Source organism: Nomascus leucogenys, chromosome X (assembly GCF_006542625.1).
Source record: "Nomascus leucogenys isolate Asia chromosome X, Asia_NLE_v1, whole genome shotgun sequence".
NCBI lineage: Eukaryota > Metazoa > Chordata > Mammalia > Primates > Hylobatidae > Nomascus > Nomascus leucogenys.
Genome location: NC_044406.1, coordinates 84083969 through 84099550, shown reverse-complemented (window position 1 = coordinate 84099550; position 15582 = coordinate 84083969). Strand labels below are relative to the sequence as shown.

Sequence of the window (15582 nt, the reverse complement as noted above, 5' to 3'; positions counted from 1 at the left end):
ATGGGGAAGACTTCCTTACCGTGGATGTTGACTGCAATATCCAGTATCTAACGGTAGCAGTTCCAGTAGTGTACTTAACAGACGGTTTCAATGGCATGAGGTAGGCTGTAGTGCTGAGCCCTATCCTCCTGTGGTTCTTGCATTCATACTGATCCTAGGTCTTTGATCTTTCTATGAATTCTATGAAATATCTGTCATTCTTCCAATAAGCTCCATCTTTGTTTACATTAACCACAATCATTTTCTGCTGCTTGAAATTAAGAACCCTGTCTGTATACCTACTCACTATATGTTATAGTCAGCATAACCCTGGTGATAAAATGTTAACAAGATACACCAAATTTACTTATAAATATAGATGAAAAATATAAGTAGATTAAATTTGATATTACTGGAAATAATCATAACTATATTGGGCTTATTTCAGAAATCCAGAGCAATTTCCCAGACAAGCTATTTATATATAACATCAATAGATGAAGATAAATGAGTATCTCCATAGATGCTTTAGGTAAAATTTAATACTCATTCCTTCAATTCAAGAATAATTAATAATTAAGTACTTACTATATGACATATGCTGAGTCAGGCACTGTGTTTTGTAGACGAATAAGACATAATCACTTATCTCACGAAGGCTATGGACTAACAGAAAGACAAGTGAACATATGTAAAACATAATGTGTCGAATGCTTTCATAGAAGTTTGCACACATTACTCTGATGGCACAGGTAAGTGACTCTGCCAAGTTAAGAGGTTCAAGAAATGCTTAATGAATAGATGATTTTTGCTGTTTCTTGAGAAGTTTGTTTTACAGAGGAGACATTCCTTGATACTAGAAAGGATGAGAGAATAGATGAAAATGAAGTTATATTATGTGTGGCAGGAAAGGATAGAATAGCAGATTGGATTGCCTAAAAACTTCCCTTCCCACTTTATTTTCTCATCATGGCTACCACCATTATTTAAGCCACTATAATATCTCACCTAGTATCCTGAAATAGTTGCCTAACTCTTCTTTCTGTTTGTACTCTTTCTCTTTCTCCTTTCTAATTTATTCTTTGTATAGCTGAAAAAGTGAGCTTTAAGAACATAAATCAAGCAGTACCACTCCATACCTAAAACTCTTCAGTGGCTCTCTGTTGCTCTTAGAATAAAATAAGATCATGCATTATCTGGCACCTACCCTTCCTTCAACCTCATTCGTGTCATTTTGTCTGTTTCTTATTAAGTTCTAGTATCCATGCTTTTCATTTTGTCCTTGAACACATCAAACTTTTTCCTGCCTTTGGTCCTTTGGTTTACTGTTTCCCCACCATAACTTTCTCTTAACCCAGCAACCCCCTCCACTGCCTATGTGCTTTTATTTCTTGTCTCACTTTCATCTGTCAGGTCTAACCTCACATGTCATCTCCTCAGTAAGACCTTAACTGGTCATTCTCTTCCATCTACTCTTTGCCACTGTCTATTTTTATTATCATACAACTACAGTCTGTACATCTTTTGTTTGCTTGTTTATTTTTCTACATCTCCATTAGAATGTAAACTCTCTGAGTGCAGGGACCTTGTCTGTCTTACCACTATGTCCCTACAACTCATACTACTGGCTGCCACATAGCAGCTTCTCAATATAAATGTTTGTTGAATGAATTAACCTTTGCATTGCATAAAGACTTTGTAAATAATGCTAAAATACAAATATCAAACTAGAAAAAATATTTACAATATGTAGTTGACCCTTGAACAACATGGGGGTCAGGGGAACTGATGCCCCGCACAGCCAAAAATCCATAGATAACTTTGATGCCCCCAAAACTTAACTACTAATAGCCTATTGTTGACCAGAAACCTTACCAATAACATAAACAGCTGATTAACACACCTTTTGTATATTATATGCATTATATACCATACTCTTACAATAAAGTAAGCTAGAGAAAAGAAAATGTTATTAAGAAAATCACAAGGAAGAGAAAATATATGTACTATTTATTAAGTAGAAGTGGATCATCATCAAGGTCTTCATCTTCATCATCTTCGCGTTGAGTAGGCTGAGGAGGGGTAGGAAGAAGGGTTGGTCTTACTGTCTCAGAAATGGCAGAGGCAAAAGAAAATCTGCCAGTTCCAACATGTTCAACATGGTCCCAGTTCAAATCCATGTTACTCAAGAGTCAACTGTATAGTCAATGTATGACATCTAGAGGGTTAATATTGGTATCCATGTAGAGCTGCTATATATCAACAAGTAAAAGAATAACAACAAAATCAGATATGCACAGAGAATATGAACAGATAATTCGCAGAAGAAGTACAAGCAGCTCCTACAAATACAAAAATTTCACCTTGTTCATCATAAAAACATAATTTTAAAAAATTAGGTATTTTATACTATTAGACTGTCAAATATTGATGCAAATGTTAATATGGAGTGCTAATAATCTCATATGCTATTTATAAAAGTGTAGATTGGTACAATCTTTCTGGAAGGCAATTTGATATTATCTTTTAAATTCTTTTTTTTTATATACTTTAAGTTCTAGGGTACCTGTGCACAATGTGCAGGTTTGTTACATATGTATACATGTGCCATGTTGGTATGCTGCACCCATTAACTCGTCATTTACATTAGGTATATCTCCCAATGCTATCCCTCCCCCCTCCACCCACCCCACAACAGGCCCCGGTGTGTGATGTTCCCCTTCCTGTGTCCATGTGTTCTCATTGTTCAATTCCCACCTATGAGTGAGAACATTCGGTGTTTGGTTTTTTGTCCTTATGATAGTTTGCTCAGAATGATGGTTTCCAGCTTCATCCATGTCCCTTCAAAGGACAGGAACACATCCTTTTTTATGGCTGCATAGTATTCTATGGGGTATATGTGCCACATTTTCTTAATCCAGTCTATCATTGTTGGACATTTGGGTTGGTTCCAAGTCTTTGCTATTGTGAATAGTGCCACAATAAACATACGTGTGCATGTGTCTTTTAGCAGCATGATTTATAATCCTTTAGGTATATACCCAGTAATGGGATGGCTGGGTCAAATGGTATTTCTAGTTCTAGATCCCTGAGGAATCGCCACACTGTCTTCCACAATGGTTGAACTAGTTTACAGTCCCACCAACAGTGTAAAAGTGTTCCTATTTCTTCATATCCTCTCCAGAACCTGTTGTTTCCTGATTTTTTAATGATTGCCATTCTAAATGGTGTGAGATGGTATCTCATTGTGGTTTTGATTTGTATTTCTCTGATGGCCAGTGATGATGAGCATTTTTTTCATGTGTCTGTTGGCTGCATAAATGTCTTCTTTTGAGAAGTGTCTGTTCATATCCTTCGCCCACTTTTTGATGGGGTTGTTTGTTTCTTTCTTGTAAGTTTGTTTGAGTTATTTGTAGATTCTGGATATTAGCCCTTTGTCAGTTGAGTAGATTGCAACAATTTTCTCCCATTCTGTAGGTTGCCTGTTCACTCTGATGGTAGTTTCTTTTGCAGTGCAGAAGCTGTTTAATTAGATCTCATTTGTCAATTTTGTCTTTCATTACCATTGTTTTGGTGCTTTAGACATGAAGTCCTTGCTCATGCCTATATCCTGAATGGTATTGCCTAGGTTTTCTTCTAGAGTTTTTATGGTTTTAGATCTAACATTTAAGTCTTTAATCCATCTTGAATTCACTTTTGTGTAAGGTGTAAGGAAGGGATCCAGTTTCAGTTTTCTACATATGGCTAGCCAGTTTTCCCAGCACCATTTATTAAATAGGGAATCCTTTCCCCATTGCTTGTTTTTGTCAGGTTTGTCAAAGATCAGATGGTTGTAGATGTGTGGTATTATTTTTTAGGGTTCTGTTCTGTTCCATTGATCTATGTCTCTGTTTTGGTACCAGTACCATGCTGTTTTTGGTTACTGTAGCCTTGTAGTATAGTTTGAAGTCAGGTAGCGTGATGTCTCCAGCTTTGTTCTTTTGGCTTATGATTGTCTTGGCAATGCGGGCCCTTTTTTGGTTCCATATGAACTTTGAAGTAGTTTTTTCCAATTCTGTGAAGAAAGTCATTGGTAGCTTGATGGGGTTGGCATTGAATCTATAAATTACCTTGGGCAGTATGGCCATTTTCACAATATTGATTCTTCCTACCCATGAGCATGTAATGTTCTTCCATTTGTTTGTGTCCTCTTTTATTTCATTGAGCAATAGTTTGTAGTTCTCCTTGAAGAGGTCCTTCACATCCCTTGTAAGTTGGATTCCTAGGTATTTTATTATCTTCGAAACAACTGTGAATGGGAGTTCACTCATGATTTGGCTCTCTGTTTGTCTGTTATTGGTGTATAAGAATGCTTGTGATTTTTGTACATTGATTTTGTATCCTGAGACTTTGCTGAAGTTGCTTATCAGCTTAAGGAGATTTTGGGCTGAGACGATGGGGTTTTCTAAATATACAATCATGTCATCTGCAAACAGGGACAATTTGACTTCCTCTTTTCCTAATTGAATACCCTTTATTTCCTTCTCCTGCCTGATTGCCCTGGCCAGAACTTCCAACACTAAGTTGAATAGGAGTGGTGAGAGAGGGCATCCCTGTCTTGTGCCAGTTTTCAAAGGGAATGCTTCTAGTTTTTGTCCATTCAGTATGATACTGGCTGTGGGTTTCTCATAAATAGCTCTTATGATTTTGAGATAAGTCTCATCAATACCTAATTTATTGAGAGTTTTTAGCATGAAGGGCTGTTGAATTTTGTCAAAGGCCTTTTCTGCATCTATTGAGATAATCATGTGGTTTTTGTCTTTGGTTCTGTTTATATGCTGGGTTACGTTTATTGATTTTCATATGTTGAACCAGCCTTGCCTCCCAGGGATGAAGCCCACTTGATCATGGTGGATAAGCTTTTTGATGTGCTGCTGGATTTGTTTTGCCAGTATTTTATTGAGGATTTTTGCATCAGTGTTCACCAGGGACATTGGTCTAAAATTCTCTTTTTTGGTTGTGTCTCTGCCAGGCTTTGGTATCAGGATGATGCTGGCCTCATAATATGAGTTAGGGAGGATTCCCTCTTTTTCTATTGTTTGGAATAGTTTCAGAAGAAATGGTACCAGCTCCTCCTTGTACCTCTGGTAGAATTCTGCTGTGAGTCCGTCTGCTTCTGGAATTTTTTTGGTAAGCTATTAATTATTGCCTCAATTTCACAGCCTGTCATTGGTCTATTCAGGGATTCAACTTCTTCCTGGTTTAGTCTTGGGAGGGTGAATATGTCGAGGAATTTATCCATTTCTTCTAGATTTTCTAGTTTATTTGCATAGAGGTGTTTATAGTATTCTCTGATGGTAGTTTGTATTTCTGTGGGATTGGTGGTAATATCCCCTTTATCATTTTTTATTCTGTCTATTTGATTCTTCTCTCTTTTCTTCTTTATTAGTCTTGCTAGTGGTCTATCAATTTTGTTGACCTTTTAAAAAAACCAGCTCCTGGATTCATTGATTTTTTGAAGGGTTTTTTATGTCTCTATCTCCTTCAGTTCTGCTCTGATCTTAGTTATTTCTTGCCTTCTGCTAGCTTTTGAATGTGTTTGCTCTTGCTTCTCTAGTTCTTTTAATTGTGATGTTAGGGTATCAATTTTAGATCTTTCCTGCTTTCTCTTGTGGGCATTTGGTGCTATAAATTTCCCTCTACACACTGCTTTAAATGTGTCCCAGAGATTCTGGTATGTTGTGTCTTTGTTCTCGCTGGTTTCAAAGAACATCTTTATTTCTGCCTTCATTTCGTTATGTACCCATTAGTCATTCAGGAGCAGGTTGTTCAGTTTCCATGTAGTTGAGTGGTTTTGAGTGAGTTTCTTAATCCTGAGTTCTAGTTTGATTGCCCCGTCGTCTGAGAGATAGTTTGTTATAATTTCTGTTCTTTTACATTTGCTGAGGAGTGCTTTACTTCCAACTGTGTGGTCAATTTTGGAATAAGTGCGATGTGGTGCTGAGAAGAATGTATATTCTGTTGAATTGGGGTGGATAGTTCTGTAGATGTCTATTAGGTCTGCTTGGTGCAGAACTGAGTTTAATTCCTGGATATCCTTGTTAACCTTCTGTCTCATTGATCTGTCTAATGTTGACAGTGGGGTGTTAAACTCTCCCATATTATTGTGTGGGAGTCTAAGTCTCTATATAGGTCTCTAAGGGCTTGCTGTATGAATCTGGGTGCTTCTGTATTGGGTGCATATATATTTAGGATAGTTAGCTCTTCTTGTTGAATTGATCCCTTTACCATTATGTAATGGCCTTCTTTGTCTCTTTTGATCTTCGTTGGTTTAAAGTCTGTTTTATCCAAGACTAGGATTGCAACTCCTGCCTTTTTTTGTTTTCCATTTGCTTGGTAGATCTTTCTCCATCCATTTATTTTGAGCCTATGTGTGTCTCTGCATGTCAGATGGGTATCCTGAACACAGCACACTGATTGGTCTTGACTCTTTATCCAAGTTGCCAGTCTGTGTCTTTTAATTGGAGCATTTAGCCCATTTACATTTAAGGTTAATATTGTTATGTGTGAATTTGATCTTGTCATTATGATGTTAGCTGGTTATTTTGCTTGTTAGTTGATGCAGTTTTTTTCTAGCATCAATGGTCTTTACAATTTGGCATGTTTTTGCAGTGGCTGGTACTGCTTGTTCTTTTCCATGTTTAGTGCTTCCTTCAGGAGCTCTTTTAGGGCAGGCCTGGTGGTGACAAATTCTCTCAGCATTTGCTTGTCTGTAGAGGATTTTATTTCTCCTTCACTTTTGAAGCTTAGTTTGGCTGGATATGAAATTCTGGGTTGAAAATTCTTTTCTTTAAGAATGTTGAATATTGGCCCCCACTCTCTTCTGGCTTGTAGAGTTTCTGCCGCGAGATCAGCTGTTAGTCTGATGGGCTTCCCTTTGTGGTAACCTGACCTTTCTGTCTGGCTGCCCTTAACATTTTTGCCTTCATTTCAACTTTGGTGAATCTGACATGTCTTGGAGTTGCTCTTCTCAAGGAGTATCTTTGTGGCGTTCTCTGTATTTCCTGAATTTAAATGTTGGCCTGACTTGCTAGGTTGGGGAAGTTCTCCTGGATAATTTCCTGCAGAGTGTTTTCCAACTTGGTTCCATTCTCCCTCTCACTTTCAGATACACCAATCAGATGTAGATTTGGTCTTTTCGCATAGTCCCTTATTTCTTGGAGGCTTTGTTCATTTCTTTTTACTCTTTTTTCTCAAAACTTCCCTTCTCACTTCATTTCATTCATTTGATCTTCAATCACTGATGCCCTTTCTTCCAGTTGATTGAATCAGCTACTGAGGCTTATGCATTCATCACGTAGTTCTCCTGCCATGGCTTTCAGCTGCATCAGGTCATTAAGGACTTCTCTACACTGGTTAACACTAACACTAGAAGTTAGCCATTCGTCTAATCTTTTTTCAAGGTTTTTACCTTCTTTGCGATGGGTTCGAACTTCCTCCTTTAGCTTGGAGAAGTTTAATCCTCTGAAGCCTTCTTCTCTCAACTCATCAGAGTCATTCTCTGTACAGCTTTGTTCCATTGCTGGTGAGGAGCTGTGTTCCTTTGGAGGTGGAGAAGTGCTCTGATTTTTAGAATTTTCTGCTCTGTTTTTTCCCCATCTTTGTGGTTTTATCTACCTTTGGTCTTTGATGATGGTGACGTACAGATGGGGTTTTGGTGTGGATGTCCTTTATGTTTGTTAGTTTTCCTTCTAACAGTCAGGACCCTCAGCTGCAGGTCTGTTGGAGTTTGCTGGAGGTCCACTCCAGACCCTGTTTGCCTGGCTATCAGCAGTGGAGGCTGCAGAACAGCGAATATTGCTGAACATCAGATGTTGCTGCCTGATCATTCCTCTGGAAGCTTCATCTGAGAGGGGTACCTGGCCATGTTGGGTGTCAGTCTGTCCCTACTAGGGCGTGCCTCCCAGTTAGGCTACTCAGGGGTCAGGGACCCACTTGAGGAGGCAGTCTGTCCATTCTCAGATCTCAAGCTGCGTGCTGGGAGAACCACTACTCTCTTCAAAGCTGTCAGACAGGGACATTTAAGTCTGCAGAGGTTTCTGCTGCCTTTTGTTCAGCTATGCCCTGTCCCCAGATGTGGAGCCTACAGAGGCAGGCAGGCCTCCTTGAGCTGTGGTGGGTTCCACCCAGTTCAAGCTTCCTGGCCTCTTTGTTTACCTACTCAAGCCTCAGCAATGGCATTCACCCATTCCCCAGCCTCACTGCCACCTTGCAGTTTGATCTCAGACTGCTGTGCTAGCAATGAATGAGGCTCCATGGGCATGGGACCCTCCGAGCCGGGCATGGGACCCTCCGAGCCAGGCACGGAATAATCTCCTGGTGTGCCGTTTGCTAAGACCATTGGAAAAGTGCAGTATTAGGGTGGGAGTGACCGTATTTTCCAGGTGCCATCTGTCACTCCTTCCCTTGGCTAGGAAAAGGAATTCCCTGACCCCTTGCACTTCCCAGGCGAGGCAATGCCTCGCCCTGCTTTGGCTCATGCTTGGTGCACTGCACCCACTGTCCTGTACCCACTGTCCAACAAGCCCCAGTGAGATGAACCCGGTACCTCAGTTGGAAATGCAGAAATCACCTGTCTTCTGCGTCACTCATGCTGGGAGCTGTAGACTGGAGCTGTTCCTATTCGGCCATCTTGGAACTAAAACCTAAATTGTTCTTACATACCTTTTGATTCAGCATTTCCACTTTCAGGAATTTTTCCTACATAAATAAACAGAAAAGTTTGAGCACATACAATGCAGTTTTCTTTCATTGTGTGCATCATTAAGAGACTGGTCAACTATATTATGGTGATTTATATGGTGTAATAATAGCATAATAACCTGAAGCATTTCTATATGTAGTGGCTTGTAAGGATTCAGAATATAACTTTGAATGTCATCTTTGTGCTTTTTCTTCTTTTCTTTCACTTCCTGAACTTATTGACCCTTTCCCTAGTCAGTCAAAGCCACTTGCATGGCTTTGGAGATAAATTGGCATAGTTACTGCAAGAATTCAAAGGAAAAGTTAATATACACTCTTTGTTTTATTACATTTTGTTTTTGTTTTATTACACTCTTTGTTTTATTACATTTTCTATAGACAAGGCTATAGAAAAACAAAATGGAAGGCCCTCTGGAAAGCAGAACATAGAATTCATGACAATATAAAGTTTGAAAGGAAAATAAAAGAGAAAAAACCCTGTCTACTCACTCTATCCCTGGTCCTGAGAAGAGATTAAAGTCACCTGGGCAGGAGGAAGTATAGGTGTGTGTGTGGGGAAGGGGGCAAAGGACGCGTCCTTGGAGGTGGTTATAAGCTAGACACAGAAAGACTAGATGTAGAGGAATATGGATGACAGGAGGGAAGCCGTATTGAGGGACACCAACTACTCTATTGGTACCACTGTCAGGGTGCCAAATGAAAGCTGAATTGATACCAGCAAAAATTCATTATTAGTCGAGAGTAAATGGCTATGCTAAGGACCATAACTATGTCATTTTTTATCTATCAGACAAAACTTTGCTTTAAGATCTGCCTGTGGTCCTCACTGATCCTCATCCAGTAGAAGCAGGCACTGAGGTTTTCTGGGTCCCATCTAAACTACTCCTTGTGAATGGTTTTTCTTGGCAATAGCCCAAGACTCATAAGATCCCAAAACAGAGAATGATCGTGATATAGTAGGGAAAGCCTTATTACTGGTTCTTCAGTGGGACTGGACAATAAATGATAGAGAAATCCATTTTTGTGATAGATGAGAAATAGATATATAGCTAGCTAGAGAGATATATACATCAAACTCCTAACAGTGAATGAGATAGAGTGGAGTGATTTAATTCTACTCTGTTCTATATATTTCTGTCTTGTTTGAGTATTTTAATAATAAGCATATATTATTTTATAATAAAAAGTTTCCTCTCATAAAGAGCAGACAAGTCTACAAGATAATGCAAATGTTGCATTTTATCTGACTTGTTAATAAAGAGAATAAATTAGGCATTCCTTCAGAAGCACTTAACGTCTACAGCAATTATTTATTAATGTCAGTGCATATAGAATGCTCAGTCACTTGGAGCCAGGACACCTTTAAAACTAACCAGGGTTCAGTAGAAAAACTATCTACTCCAAAATATGTTTACCAAATGTATATCAGTACAACTCTCTCAGCTTCCCATCCTTAAGGCCCATATGTCTGTGGCTATATTTTTCTTACATGTTTCTGCAGTGGGCATTTTGGGGACTTCAGCTTCCACCCACGAAAAATATCTACTATGGGACTTGCCTTCCTTTCATAAACAACTAGAAAGATGCACAAAATATATGAAACAACACTTCAGATATTAGACTGTAGGCTGTACAGGCTTTTGATCCCTGAGAGGAAGAAAGTAAATGAGGGGAGACCTACAACCACCTTAACTTTCTGGTAGAAACACTTTTCTGACAGTGGCACAGGGAGAGGGAATCTCACTAAAATGAGGAGATAGAGATCAGGATTACAGGAGGCCAGTGCAACTAGAATTTGTGAGGCAGAATACTGGATAAGAGGAAGCTACATAGAGAAATGGATCCAGAAATCTACACAGGAGTCTCAAGTCTTTGGCTGAAACCATTCTGTGCATATGTCGAGTGAAAATCCATCAGGACGGGCAAAGAACAACTCTTAGGAAAAGAATAATTACCAGGAAGCTGTAAGCCAAATAGTTTCAAGAGTTCACACAGGGCTGGGAATCATTTTGGCTCCTGCTGGCCAGAAGAGAGAGACATTGTTGAATATCCAGGGCATTCAGCAGAGATCCCAGAAGATCGTACTTTAGTACTTGGGCTAAAAAAATGCTTAAAAACAAGCCTCAAAAGCAAAGATGATTTTCATCTTACTTAACTGCCTGCCAGAATAAAGTCCTATGCTCTTTAAAGGAATACTATAAAATTCAGCCTTCTACACCATAAAATTCATAATGTCCACCATCCAGTAAAATAATTACTTGACATAAGAAGAAGCAAAAAAATGTGACCCATAAGCAGAAGAAAACAGGCCCTGAAATGAGAGATGATGGAATTTCTAAACATTATGTAAGTAGAACATTAAATAATTAGGAATAAAAATGAAAAATAATTGGACACTTCTTGGAGTTATTCTCATTCTTATTAAATTAATGAGGACATTAAAACTGCTATGGTGTACATATTCCATACATGTTAGGAGGTTTAAAAAAGCTATGAGCATAATGAGAAGAGAAATGATAGGTGCAAGAGACCTAATGGAAGTGTTGTTGTGACGAAATATACAATGTCTGAAATGAAAATTACATTGAATGGAATTAACAACATAGACATGGCAGAAGAAAAGATTAATGAACTTGAAGACATAGCAGTAAAACTATGCATATGGAAGCATAGAGTGGAAAATAAACCCTTAAAAAAGCAAAAGATGTGCCTCAGTGACTGTATCAAGTAATCACCATATCAAGCAGTCTAACATACTTGTAAGTGGAGTCCTAAAAGACTGAAGATGGAAGAAAACATATTTGAAAAAAGAATGGCCAAATGCTTTTCAAATTTGATAAAAACTACAAATGCACATATCCGGGAAGCTCAACAAACTCCCAGGAGGAAAAATAAAGTGGCCCTTTGTGTTTGTTTTCCTGTTCCCCGAATCCTGGCTTCTGAACTGGCTTTTATTCTGATTCCTTAGCTCTATTCTTCCTTGTTTCTGGCTCCCTGATCTATTTTCTTTTCTTATTTCTCAAAACTGATTGTCACCTGGGCCAAAGCAATGCTAATGTCCATGTTGACAAAGGGGAAGGGTTGTAAATTAGTAAAATCCCCCTTTGAATACCCTGGAACTCTCCCCTTAGGTAGGAAGTTTCTGTAATCTCTACCTGCCACCATGTCATGTTGGACTTTGGCACTTGAGCCAAGTCCCTTGGGCCTTGTGACTTTGTGTTTTTAGGTTTCTTTTATAGTATGTCTGGTAAGATTACTATCCTAATGTTAGTGAAATGTTTTGAATAATAAGAACTGTGTCTATAATTATTTCCATTCCCAAAATGTCTATTCAGTGCCTTGCACGTAAGTCAATCAATAAATATATGCTTATTGACTGATTATACCAGTGGTGGCCTTCAAACTCCAGCATGCATCAGAATCATGTGGAAGGTTGATAAATCATAGATTGCCAGGCCTCATCCCTAGAGTTTATGACTCATTACATCTTGGGTGAGGCCTAATAAGTCGCAGTTCTAACAAATTCCTAGGTAATGCTGATGTTGCTTGTCCTTGAACCACATATTAGCAATTACTGGTTTAGACTATATTTGTGAAATTCAGCTATTGAGAAATCCTATGTGTATTTTAGGCCTCTCTTTAAATCCTACCTCTTCCATATAAAAATTCCTTCTCTCAGAATAATAGCTCTTCTTTCTAACATATATTTTGTATCCTTTCTATATCTCTTATAGTATTTATCATAGTCTTTATTATTTATAAGTTGTTTGTGTAATGTGTTTATCTTGAATACTAGATTGTTTTAGAAGGTAGAAGCCAATTTCGAAGCCATGCACAACCATGTCAATGCTCAGTAAATATGTGTTGATATTAATAGTGAACAAATAAATAACTGCATAGTAGAGACTGGCTGCAGTACTAGTTCTTCAAAAGCTAGACCAGGCTGGGCATGGTGGATCATTCCTGTAATCTCAGCACTTTGGGAGGTCAAGGTGGAGGATTGCTTGAGGCTAAGAGTTTGAGAGCAGGCTGGGCAACATAGCAAGATCCTTGTCTCTACAAAAAACAAAAAAAATTTTAAAAGCTGGAACAATTAGCAATTGCTATTTTTCCAAATATGTACCGTAATGTGTATATTCCTATACAGAGAAAATAAATTGCTTATTATTCAGTAAACAGCTAGGTAATGGAAGTGGACATAGAATTAAAAAAAATATATCAGTTCCTGCTACTTTATATGTACCAGGTCAATGAAGTATTAGATTTTGTGACCCTGAATTAAGAATAACTCCAACACAAGATGTTTAATCATTCTTCATGTTTAGTCTTAATTATTATTAGTGGCATATTCTAACTGCTGGGAAAGGCCCAATATTCCTTCAACAAATCCATCTTGTAGAAGGAACAACTCTCTAATGAGGGTAAAGCACACATAATTCTCAAGAGCTAGAGTTTTAGGTGTGAGACACAAAGAAGTAAAAGTTCAAGTTTCAGGTGTGCTCTTATATGAGAGGTGTGATATGAGCCTCCTCCGTGTTGACAGCCCACTCATACTCCTTTTTTTGGTAAAACTAAGTGTACTTAAGGTTAGTGTCTAGGGCACAGGAGGCAGTTTTAAGCAAGTCCTACTCTAGGTTTTTCATGGAAGATTTTCTGTTTGTCCATCTTACTATCTGGGTAAGACCTGAGGGTGGAAAGAAGACAAGTGTCAAGACTGTGGAGTAATCCTGAGAAAAAAGGCCAAGAAGTCACTCTTCTTACCTCTAGTCTGGGTCATAATCTAGGATGGAGGTTGGGTATATAAAGAGCCATCTTCATTCACAAGTGGTCCAGCTCAATTTAACCTGAGGCTATATAGAGATTTAAGGCCACAGCTCTAGCCAGAATGCAGTGTGCGCTTGTCCAGTGTATCCTCTGTGCAATATATATGCCTTAGGAGCCTCCTACAGGAGCAAGCGGCATGATGGAATCTGAAGATTTTAAGATTTGAGATCCCAGTCATCTCTCTTCTGGTAAGTGCTATGACAAACATATGTGTCCTATGATGTATCTGATTATAAATATCTCAATAGATAATTTCTTTGTGAAAATGAAATAGTATCATTACTTTTAATTGAACAAGAAAATTGTTAGTAGGATTCATTTTCTCTTTTTAAAAGAAAATTTGATGGCCATGCTATTTCTGTTACAAAGCCTGAGTTTTGCAGTAGATATTATAAATATCACAATAACAAACTGGATTGTTTATCCTGTATAGGTTACCTATTATTTTATTCTCCTAGACTAGGGGACCCCAACCCACAGGCCACCAACGGATCCTGTCGGATCAGCTGCAGCATTAGATTCTCATAGGAGTAGGAACCCTATTGTGAACTGCGCATGCAAGGGATCTAGATGGCTCGCTCCTTGTGAGAATCTAACTAATAATGCCTGATGATCTGAAGTGTAACGGATTCAAGCTCCCACCCTCCTCCTTCTGGGGAAAAATTGTCTTCCCCAAAACTGGTCCCTGGTGCCAAAAAGGTGGGAGACCGCTGTCCTAGAGGACACAGTTCCTCTTTAAAGTCACCATCTCTGTAAGTTCTCTACCAGTCATTGTGTTGGTATCATGAAGAGTTAGTTTATCATTAGTGCCAGCTTATCAATAAAATCATTTTCATGGGCAAGTGTAAATGATTCTATATTATTGTGAAAGAGCACAGTTGGAATAAATTTTAACCACATTTCTTTTATGCTGAAATGGAAAGTTATTTCCTCAGGTCTTTACTCACACTGAACTATTAAAAGTGTATTCTAATAAGCTACATTCAACTTTTTAAATACGCCATCTTTATTGGTTTCTTTCTATCCTCCATTTCATTTACTGATCTGCATTTCTGTTTATGCCAGCATCCTCTAATAATGCCATGACTTGCTCAGCAAAATCCTACCACTTCTGGCAACTGACCAAGCTTACACAATGTGCTTTCACATAAAAGCTTCCTCATCGCGGACTGCTATGTGAACTATTTTGGTAGGGATTTTATAATGCTGCTTTGTAATTAAATGAATGAAAATTAAGGATCCGATTTCAAATTAGCTTGTGCAAAGTCATTATCTATCATTCTGACCAGAAAAGGCTATATATCATTTGAATAATATGCTAGTGGGAAAGGCATGTCACTTATCCTAAGTCTTAATAGTGTATTCATATTTGAACATAGTCTAATTATATTTAATAAAACGTAGGAATATATATAAAAATCATAAATCGCTTATGAAGATTCATTTCTTAAACTAAGATAGCTTGTACAAGCTTCCATGTAATTTACTAAATAAAAATACTACTATAATTTAACCTAAAGCATTTGGAATGAGCTCATCATCATGTATTTTGAGGGAGACATATTTCTGAAGGTTTAAAAATGTTTAGTGATGACGCTGACATTTTTAAAACCGTGAAAACTCAAGTGTGCTTATGTTTGACTATTCTTTCTAATAAAAATACTGAAAAGCAATTGATCTTTCATGGATATAAATATAAAGTGAATCACTTTTCTAAAACAGATAATGTGTAATGTGAACAGAGACCCAAAACACATGCTTTTTGATACCTTCCATAAAATAACATAGTACCTTCTTTTGTATAATGTTTTCTAGGCATAAATTAAAAGTAGCTGAGTGACTATCACAGTTAGACAATTATCCAAATGTTGATTTTGAAAATCCATTAATATATACAATAAATATTATATAGTGTTTACTTTTCACTGCCAAATAAGTGGGATCTGCATTAGCACTGGGTCATAAGTCTAGAAGTTTCTTTTTGCCACGGGTGTGTGTGCCCATACACATACTTGAACACACAGAGTGAGAGAAGTT

The 15582-nt window shown here is 38.0% G+C and overlaps 1 pseudogene; it reads right to left on the bottom strand.

The window, feature by feature from the left end:
- The window catches only part of LOC100584871, a 32543-nt pseudogene extending 17835 nt beyond the window's left edge, over positions 1-14708 (bottom strand).
- Between the last annotated feature and the right edge of the window lie 874 nt (positions 14709-15582).